We start from the raw sequence: 10,629 nt of genomic DNA on the forward strand, positions 1-10,629 counted from the left end.
CGGCTCGATTGACATCCATACTACCACTTATATTCCCTAAATTTTGGGTATATTTTTTTTTTTAAAAGTTTTTTAGTTTAAATTGTACTTATTTTATGTGTATAAATAATGTTATGGATTTATATTTGGTTGACAGTAATTGGTTTCAATTCATTATGATATTTGGTTGATTATTTTTTTCGGTTCATTTTAGCATAAGCATGTGAATGCCTTCTATTTTCCATTTATATGAATTTTTTAAAAATTATATTGGGATCATTAGAGTGATATTTGTTTCTTCTATTCACCTTGAAAATCTATTATATTGTATAGTATATGAAATCTAAGAGAAATGTCATTATACTAAATTCAAAATAAATTTTGGTTGTGTTACTGACCCAAAACAAAAAAGTACCAAATAAATGATTTCATTTTTTGCAATGGGGGCCATTCCTACCATCGAAATACACTTGTCTACTGTCTCTCCTTTTTCTGATCCATCACTATTCACCAACTTTTTTTACGTATAGATATTACTCTTGAGTTCCAAGATCGATTTATTATGTTTTTTTACTAATCATGTGGGGTTCCAAACTATTAGTCTTAATGATATTTTTTTGAATACCAATTGATGCATTGCAATTAATGTAAGTATCATTATTATATTGACATACGTTCCATTTGCGTACAGCTCAGTTTTGAGTAAAAAATGAATATATTCCTATAGTAGAACTGTATTTTGTCTTTATTTTATAACAATCTAACCACTGTTGCTGCCATATATCTCATGCAAATTCAATTCTCTCGAGTCTCTCTGTGACAATAAAAGTAGTGTGGGTCTGTGGGAGGGGGTAACAAGCCTTGTTTGGTGGCAAATATTGAAGTTTAATCTTTGACATTTTTTTAACCACAATGCATCTTCGAAACTTGCATATGGTCAACGATTTTTATCAATCAGTCCATCCCCAAATTTTAGTCAAAATTATCACAAACGCCCTCACAATTTAGCCTCCACGCGCTGATCACTCGGTGCACGATACGGCTGAGTTTTCATTTTTTTTTTATTTAATTTTTTTTACTACTACTATTATTTTATAGTTTTTTTTTCCTAATTATATACCCACATTTCATTCTAGAGAAAAGAATGGGATTACGCTAGATTGTTGAGTAGTTTTTTAATTCTAGTTTTTTTACTTTTAAGAATTTTTAGTTATAGTTTCTAATTAGTGTGTATATTTAAATATTAAATTACTTTAATGTTCTAAGTTCAAGTAATATGAAGTAATTTTTTTTTTAAATAATAAAGTACTAAGTTCAAGAAAATTGAAGTAGTTTCTCTTTTTATATAAATAATAATTTTGGAATTGAGTTGTGGCTTAAATGGGACGGATTGCATTGAGTGTTGAGGTTGAAATGAAAAGAAAGTTGAAAATGGGGGTGTGGCTAAAATTTTGGAGCGCATCGTGGCGTATCCAAGATTTTGGATTGAAGGTACGAAAAATTTCGAACAATCTTTTTCATTTCTTAAATATAAATGTCTTGTATAAATGCGAATATAAGTACTAAACAAGAAATTATATTGTTTAGAAATAAATCTTTTGGACATAAAATATTTGACTAAAGTTTTAATCATTTTTTACATGATAATACTAGTTTTTGTGAACCCGGAACATAAATAATTTAAGCAAGATGTCTATTATTTTAGAAAATAAAAAATGTAGATCTTTTATTAGTTATAAATGTTTCACATGGGAGATGCTAAAATGACAACGTTATTTTGAATGACACTGTACCACCAATCGCGATTAGATTTTGGATCCATTCACCCTTAGCTTGCCATGTGGCAGCTCAATTTTAAATAAAAATATTTTAAAAAAATGCTAAAGGCTAAAATGGGAAATCTTCCTTTAAGTTTTATCTCTAACCTCAATTACGCATTCTCTTTTTCTCTTTTTTCCCAATTCGGCAAATATTATTTCAAATCTTCATCAATAATCACCAAAATTCGCAGCGCTATTTTAAATCTGTGTAAATTCTTCCAAAGATCATGGATTGCTATTTTCAATCTCATTTTTCAATTGTGCGATGTTCAATCTTTTGTTTTCGCAAATATTCAACCTCTCTAATTCATCATTAAATCTTCAACCTTCATTGAAACAATTCACCGATTTCGTAAGTATTACTTCTCTTCGTGTGATTGTTAAATTGCTTATTACATTTCATGGATTTTGATATGAGATTGAGTTTCATGAATTTGATAGGTAATTGAACTAAACGGATTTGTATCTTCTCTTGTAAATGAAATTTAGGTATTGAGAATTGAATTTCTTTTGGTTATATTTCATATCTTCCGCAATTTAGTGATTGAGTGTTTGTATTACCCCTTTACAAATTGCGGCATATAACTTGACAATATGTTATGTTGCTTGCTTATGTTTACTAAATTGCATGTTACCGTTATTTAATGACCCATTGAAGAAATTCTCGATTTCAAGGTTTGCAAATGAAATTTATGTATTCGTAATTAAATTTCATGGAGTTGATTTAAAGATTGATTGTAATTTATTGATTGATTGTTTATCGATTTTGTACGTTGTTTGCTTGTTTATATATGTGATATTGCTTGCTAATGGGTTTTAAAATTTCCCATGTCGGTTTTCATGTAATGCAAGATTTTGGGAAAGAGTTGAGAGCTACCCCGACCTTACGGTATCGAAAAGAGAAAAAGAGTGGAAGAAGATTTTATTTCATTGGATGACCATATGTAATTGAAGTTCAAATACTTAAAGAGTTGAGATAAACCCCTACATTGAATGAACAAGCGTTTTCACATACTATCATAAAATTGATAGTGCTTCTCGAATATGTAATTGCTTGGTTGCATGTGTTGGGTTCGCTTCGTTATATGAAATATCATATCTTGTCATTAATTCCATATTCTTCTTTATAATTTAATTGCATCACATATTGATGTCAATTTATCATTTAGTGCTTTGTATTACCAAGGATTTTAACATATTAGTGCTTGAAGTCGTTTTTACTCAACTCAAAATTTGTATCGCAATTTGTGGCAATGTGTCGAATATGTTACAAGAGTTTGTTTTGTTCAAGTGTTAAATTTCTTCCTATTGTAAATCATGTCTTATCGAGTTTAACATTCAATGTCTACACCAAACAAAAAGTAACCAAAAACTATCTATGTATACATCAAAAGAAACCAAAGTCATTTACCATCGAGTTAGTTTCCTAAAAAATTTAGACAAAACACATGGACGTTCATTCTCCTAAAACAATATCATTCACTATTTAAGGTCCGAGTACTCTACAACTATCTTTTCGGATCCCAAAGGGTCCCTTCTATTGTGCCTCTTCAAAGTGGCGTGTTGTCGTACTCAATACATCATCCAAGAACTTATTTTGAGCTTCTCGATTTCCTTCGAGTCATCTTGGCAGCTTTGCAACTCTTTCTAACCATTTTTTTAATCATGTTGTGTTGCATAATAAAACCATTACACTTATTATTTATTAACAAGACATTCCCAACCATTAATAAACAAATTATATACACATGCCTTTTGACACAATTTCCAATACTTTATTAAAGCGAAAATTAAAGGAACAATTAATAAGCTTGAACAAACAATTCTAACAAATCAACATACAATTTTTAACATACCGAACAAGCAATTCTAACACTCTAAACAAGCAACACGTTTATCAAGCAATTCTAACACTTCAACAAGCAATTCTACCATCTTTTAAAAAGCAATACGTTTATCAAGCAATTCCAATGGGCGGAACAATTTGAAATAGCTAAATAGTAGTAATGTATTAAAAGCACATTCGAGATTGGAAAGCAACTTAAACACATGCCTTTGAGCCACATTTTCAATGCTTATCAAGCAATTCTAACTCGAAAAGCAATTCTAACACACTTAACAAACATTTTTAACACCCTTAATAAGCAATTATCAACGAATTAATTGAATTGAATTGGAAGCAAAACTAAACGTATCACAATTAAATTGGAATCAGGAACCCCCCGACGAGGAAATGCTCGTTGCATTCGTAAATCCTATCATCGACGACCCGCGATGCAAGCGATGAAATCATGATAGAATCCTACTCAAAAACCCAAAATTTTTGCTACGAAGGTCAATTATATCGACAAGCAATTCTAACACTCTAAACAAGTAATTCTAACACGCTAAAAAAGCAATAAAAGTTTATCAGCAATTTCAACGAGGGCAATTCAAATAGCTTAATAATAATGTATTAACAAGCTCATTTCAAGCTATTGGTAAGCAACTTAAACACATGTCTTTTGACCCACATTTTCAATGCTTATCAAGCAATTCTAACTCACCAACAAGCAATTTGTTTAACATGCAATTCCAACACACTTAACAAGCACTTATTAATCAATTAATTGAATTGGGTTGTAAGAAAACTAAAACAATCACAAGCAATTGGAATAAATAACCAAGCAATCAATCAATAACGGGCATCGAAGCTTTTTCTACGATGATCAAGAATGCCCAAACGATAACTTCGGGGACGGAATCCTACTCATAAGCAAATTTAGGCGGAGGGCAATTATATCGACGACGACCGGACTGTATTCAACGATGGTAGTTCAAACGAAAAAAGGCAATCGATGACTTAAAACCGTTTGATTAAGGATTACGTACCCCGCCCTAGGTTAATTTTTTTCCAAAATCTGCTCTTAATTCGGAATGGGGGGAGAAACGACTATGCATTTTCAATGTAGAAAGGGGTGAGAGAGATATCTATTTTGAATCGTTTTCCCAAATTACCGTGATTTTCCAAATTCCATATCGTTTCAAGTTAGGTAAAATGCCAATAATACCCTTTCAAACAATGTTTACTTCACTATCAAGCAAGATGAACTCTATTTCTATAAATTAATCCAATCCGCTCAATTACTAGATCTAATGGATATAAATGGTGTTAGATTGTCATTTTAGTTAAGGAGTCACCATAGTGCACCCCTGTTTCACATAGATATGAATATAATTGCTACACAATTGATAAAATAGTTTATAAGTATTTTTTTTTTATTGAAAATTTGATGAAGAAGTATATAAACTTATTATTTCGATTGTCTTAGCAAACAAAAAAAATGCATCTATTCTTTCAATTGTTTGAATAAAACTAACCAAAAAAAGGTAAATCCATTATTTTAAAGGAATAAAAGCTATAGAACTTTTAATTGTTTGAATAAAATAAAACATTAAAAATTTAAATAAATTGTATTAACAAAATAAAACAGAAAAAGATTTAAATAAGTAAAATGATATAGAAAATTTAAGTATTAGAATAAAAGAATTGAGAAAAAAAAGGTATACAAATCAAAACATAAACGAATTGAGAAAAAAAAGGTATACAAATCAAAACATAAACGAATTGAGAAAAAAGGGTATAGAAATCAACGAAGGAAGAAAAAAAATGTAGAAATAAAAAAAAATGAGTTCAGCAATTGAGAGGATTAGAAATTAGAACCAGGGCATTGAAAATGGGAGCACAACCACTTGACCAAAGAAGCTTTTAGAATAATGTATCTCAATATGTTGTATTAGTAGTTTAGTTCCTTCTTCTAAGGTGGATATGCCACTGAGGCATTGTGAATGCTCTAATAATCGAATCATAAAATTTCATTTCAAAATGTTACTCTCCAAGTCCCTGAATAAATGTCATATTTCTAACCGGGTCGATTTTAAGAAATCTTTTGATTATGTAAAAGCAAGTGGCAGAAAAAGTTAGTGGAATGTGGATCCTATTTTTATATAATAGATTTATAATATAATGTGAATAGAGTGAGTTAGTGAAATATGATGCATACTTGCTAAATATAGTAAAAGTAAAATGAGACATTTATCAGCGGAAGGAAATAATACATTTTTAATTTATTACTCTCTCCGCATCCAAAAAATAAACAAGCTGGTAAATGATATGAGTTTTAAAGTACAATTGTTTAAGTAAGAGAGAAACGAGGAAAAGTAAGAGAGCAGGGAAGAGCTAATGAAAGTAGTGCTACTGGAACGTATTTTTGTATTTTTTTTATCCTTTTAAAGCTCATCGTCGCAACTACAAATAGAGCTTTGTTACTCGGTTTCCACCCATTTTTTTATTAATAATTCGCATTTTTCAACAACTAGTACACATTCATACATCATTTTAAGTACTGTGGGAGTTGATCAAACAAACCAATACATGAATTTCAAGGAAGCCTACTCACAAGGTTTTTTCTAGTTTTCTTTATGTTGAACATAATCTTCATCGTAATTATTTTGGATGATTTGTCTACAAATAATAAATACTTTAGAATTTATTGGTTTAAGAGTAATTGACTCTGATGTAATTTTGATTATCCAATATCCAGTATCAGACCATGTTATACTTAAATACTTAATTAATTGTTCACTCTCTTAATGCTTTTGATTATTGGCCTATAACTGAACGAACTATTGTGTTGCTAAAAGACTCGAGGGATAACTAATAGGGAAAAGTTATTCAACCACGTTATATACAACCATAAACTGGTTCAATAAAGAAAAAATCGGTTTATATATAATTTTTGGTTTTCTATCAATTATGTTTACCCTTTTATCCTTTACTAAAGCTTACGAATTCTTTCCCCAAAAATAGCGCCTAGTTTTTCCTCTCTCCCGTTTCCTCCTATATATGGCGCCTGTTTTTTCCCTCTCTTCCATTTCCGTTTTCCTTGATTCCCGATAGAAGATAATAATGGCAATTATCCATATTCATTCATATATTATAGTAGGATTCAGTTTGCAATCTTCAATTTTGAATAAGATAACACCATTTTGTTTAAAATCAGTTTTCTTATTTATACATATTTGTATGATTAATTTGCCCATCTACAATTGCAGGGGGAAAATCATTTTAAGAAGTAAAATATGCAATTGATTCATTTCTAAAAAATAACCACTATTATAAAAAAACATTCGTGTCAAATTTTAGATGAAATATTGTTCATAGTATTTAAATGGGAGTGAGTCTTTTCTATTACTTAAACTATCATAATCAAATGACGATAAATAAATTTTACTTTTTCATTAGGTAAAATATTGTATTACACCATATAGTACATATTTACATACTATGTTTTTACTATTTTTCAAACATTCTAGAATTATTAATATTTAACTGTTAAATATCCAAAAATAGATATGTGAATATTTTTTAATTTTAATTTACTTTTAATGATGATTATGTTTATAGTAAGGACATATTAATTATTATATCTTCCTTAAGTATATATACAAGTGGTCAATTTTATGTTCATAAATTTTAAAATTACTTAATAATTAAATAGTTGGATACAAATGATTATTCACAATTTTTTTTACTATCATACATCCAATTAATTATGATTTGTGAATTTTAAGTAAACATGTATATATAGCTAGTGCCCAATGAAATCATTTAATAAAAATCAAATAGTCTAGAAATGTTACTAATAACTTAACTATATATAAATGTGGTTTATTTTAGAATTTATAATTTTTAAATCTATTTAATAATAATAAAATAATTAGATATAAATAACTATTTTCAGTTTATTATTTTTTAACTAATACTATATAACTATATTTTTTCAACTATCATATATATCCAATCTAATTACCTTTTGTAATTTTAAGTCAAGATGTCGAATACAAAAAGAAAATAGAGTGAAAGAGTGAATTATTGTCGCTTAGTGGATAATAATACTAATAAATTAAGTATATATGAAAATCATGTTACTTTTATTATGTACATTTTTAAAAACTGTTTAATAATAAAATAGTTGGACGAATGAGTAATGACTATTTACAATTTAATTATTTTTAGACTATCATATGGAGTACTATCTAATTTAATATGTTTCGCATTTTTTGGTAATATGTCAAGTAAACAAGGATATTGAGTCAATCACCACCAATTAGTTGGATGATATACTAAATGTTAATTATATATATGTGGTCGATTTTATATTTTACAATTTCAATAATTATTTAATAGTATCATAGTTGAGGGCAAATTATTATTCGCTCTTAATTTTTATACTCTAATTCTCATATATTTTCTTTAATTATGTTTTGCGTTTTTTAGCTAATATACAAATATTTAAATTAACACTTCTATATATTTCTAAATTGTTACAAAATTATTAATTTATTTTAAGTTAATTGGATTGAATTGATTTTTATTGTGGTTGAGATAGATCAATCGAATCAAAAATCAAAATATTCAATAATTTTACTATATTTCAGATTAAATGAATTCAAGATTAATACAAGTTAAATTGAATCTAAAGTCCAACTTAATTTTTCAATTAGATTTATCATGTTGAATTTAGAATTAAACACAATTGTTTAATTAAATCAAATATTCAATTATAGTAGTTCAATTCAAATTAAATGTGAAATTTTGACATTAGTCTTAATTGAGATATAATGCTACAAATATATAGTTCAATTAGTGAATTATTCTCATCTAACTACTTGTTAGTACGAGAAATACCATGACATAAGTCTTGATTGAAATCTAATGTTGCAAAAAAATACATCAATTAGTGATTTATTAGATGATATAGTAGTTTCTTAACATGCTTGATATCTAATAATGATAGTTTATTATCATCCAACCTTTTGACTTATTAGAGAAATCCAACTGATATGATTATTTATTTACATAATTTTTTTAATTTACTTCAGTTCTAATATATATATATATATATAAAAACAGATCAAATAGTAAATTTTCTCATCGAGAAATACTAATGACTTAGTCTTGATTGAGATCTAATGTTGCAAAATAGAAAAATCAAATTAGCTATTTATTTTCATCCAACATTTTAATTTATTAGAGAAATCTTAATGATATTATTGTTTGATTAAATAATTTTTTATTATACGTAACATATAATAATAAGTTATTTATTCTCATCCAACCTTTTAATTTACTAAAAAAGTTATATTGACATTAGTATTTAATTAAATGATTTTTTATAAAGTGCTCAAAATCTAATACTATTACAATCTAAATAAATCAATTAATAATTTACTCTCATCTATCCTTTTTATTTGCTATCAATACATATATTAATAATTTTTTATCATCTTGCTCATTTAACCAATGAGTTATTCACGAAATTTGAAGATCAAATAAAATAATTAGAATATCAACTATAATTAGTTCTAAAATGAACATAGGCAATAAGATCTCATTTTTTTAGGGGATAACAATGACACACTATTGCAAATTAACGTGTATATAATAAAAAAACAATGCATTCATGTGGTAAGTTTCTCCATTAAAAGCAGTAGTAATATTGAGGTTAACTTTAAGATTCGTGCAATAAATTTTTATTGGAAGTATAAAGTGTATAATTAATGCATAATTTGAATTCAAATTCGAAAAAGCAAGAAGAGAGAGATTTTGGTTAAAAAATACGAAAATGGGTTGAAGGTTAATAGAGTCTTTTTTATTTATCCACTAACTATCATTAATATATATAATCAATATTAAAATTTACTAAAATATCCTTATGTGGTTGTCCATAATGTTGTTATTTAGCATCACTCTAACTAATAATTCATAACAATAGATAATTGAAACATTCAAGATTTTAGTTACAACATCACCATCGATTCAACAAAGATTCTATGCGTAGATAGGAGACTCTGAAAAAAAATGAAACTTCTTGATTTCAAAGAATTATATTTTTGTGGTATATAATCTTTCACATTAGAAGTGAATTTTGGATTGCTTAAGGGGGCTTTTTATATACTCCTTTTTGTCATGTTACATGTCACACTTTCCTTTTTAGTACTCCCTCTATTCACCATTTAAAGAGTCATTTTAATTTAATACGGATTTTAAAAAACTGTTTGACTTTGTGAAGTAAAGTAAAGGGAAAAGGTGAGTGAAATGTGAGACTAATTTAAAGTAGTACATTAGTTTTATATTGGGATGTAGGGCCCGCAATGTAAAAGTAAAATAAAGTAAATGATTTTATAAATCGTGGACAAACCAAAATGGCAAAATAGTTCTTTAAATGGTGGACGGAGGGAGTATCCCATAAAAGATATACATTTCTTATTTTAGAATTTTTTTCTCTCTTGCTTACATATATAAAAATATATTTTCTCTCCACTTAAAACACAAAACAATATCTTTTAAAATCTCGTGTTATTTTCCAACTGTGATATCTACCTTCGGACGAAGAGAGTATTATTGACGAAGAGAGTATTATTGTTTTTCATGCCAACATTTTTTGTGAGTTCAATATGGGACAATTGATTTTGCAATAAAAAGAGTTCTATGTTAATTTGTTGGACAACATAAAATCAATGATTAGTTAAGTGGTAAATATATTTTGCTAAAACCTAAATGATGTGGGACCAAAACTTAACTCCATCATTTTTATTGACTTTTTATTTTATTTTATTTTATCATAATTTTTATTATATTATTTTCATTTTATTGATTTTTTTTCATTTTATTATAGAGTGAACTAAAAAAATAGTCCCTGGACTATGCGTTTATCTCGCCAATGAACCCTGGACTTTAAAAATATCACCAAACAAACCATGGACTAAGCGTTTATCTCGAAAATGG

Source organism: Salvia hispanica, unplaced genomic scaffold (genome assembly GCF_023119035.1).
Source record: "Salvia hispanica cultivar TCC Black 2014 unplaced genomic scaffold, UniMelb_Shisp_WGS_1.0 HiC_scaffold_391, whole genome shotgun sequence".
Taxonomy (NCBI): domain Eukaryota; kingdom Viridiplantae; phylum Streptophyta; class Magnoliopsida; order Lamiales; family Lamiaceae; genus Salvia; species Salvia hispanica.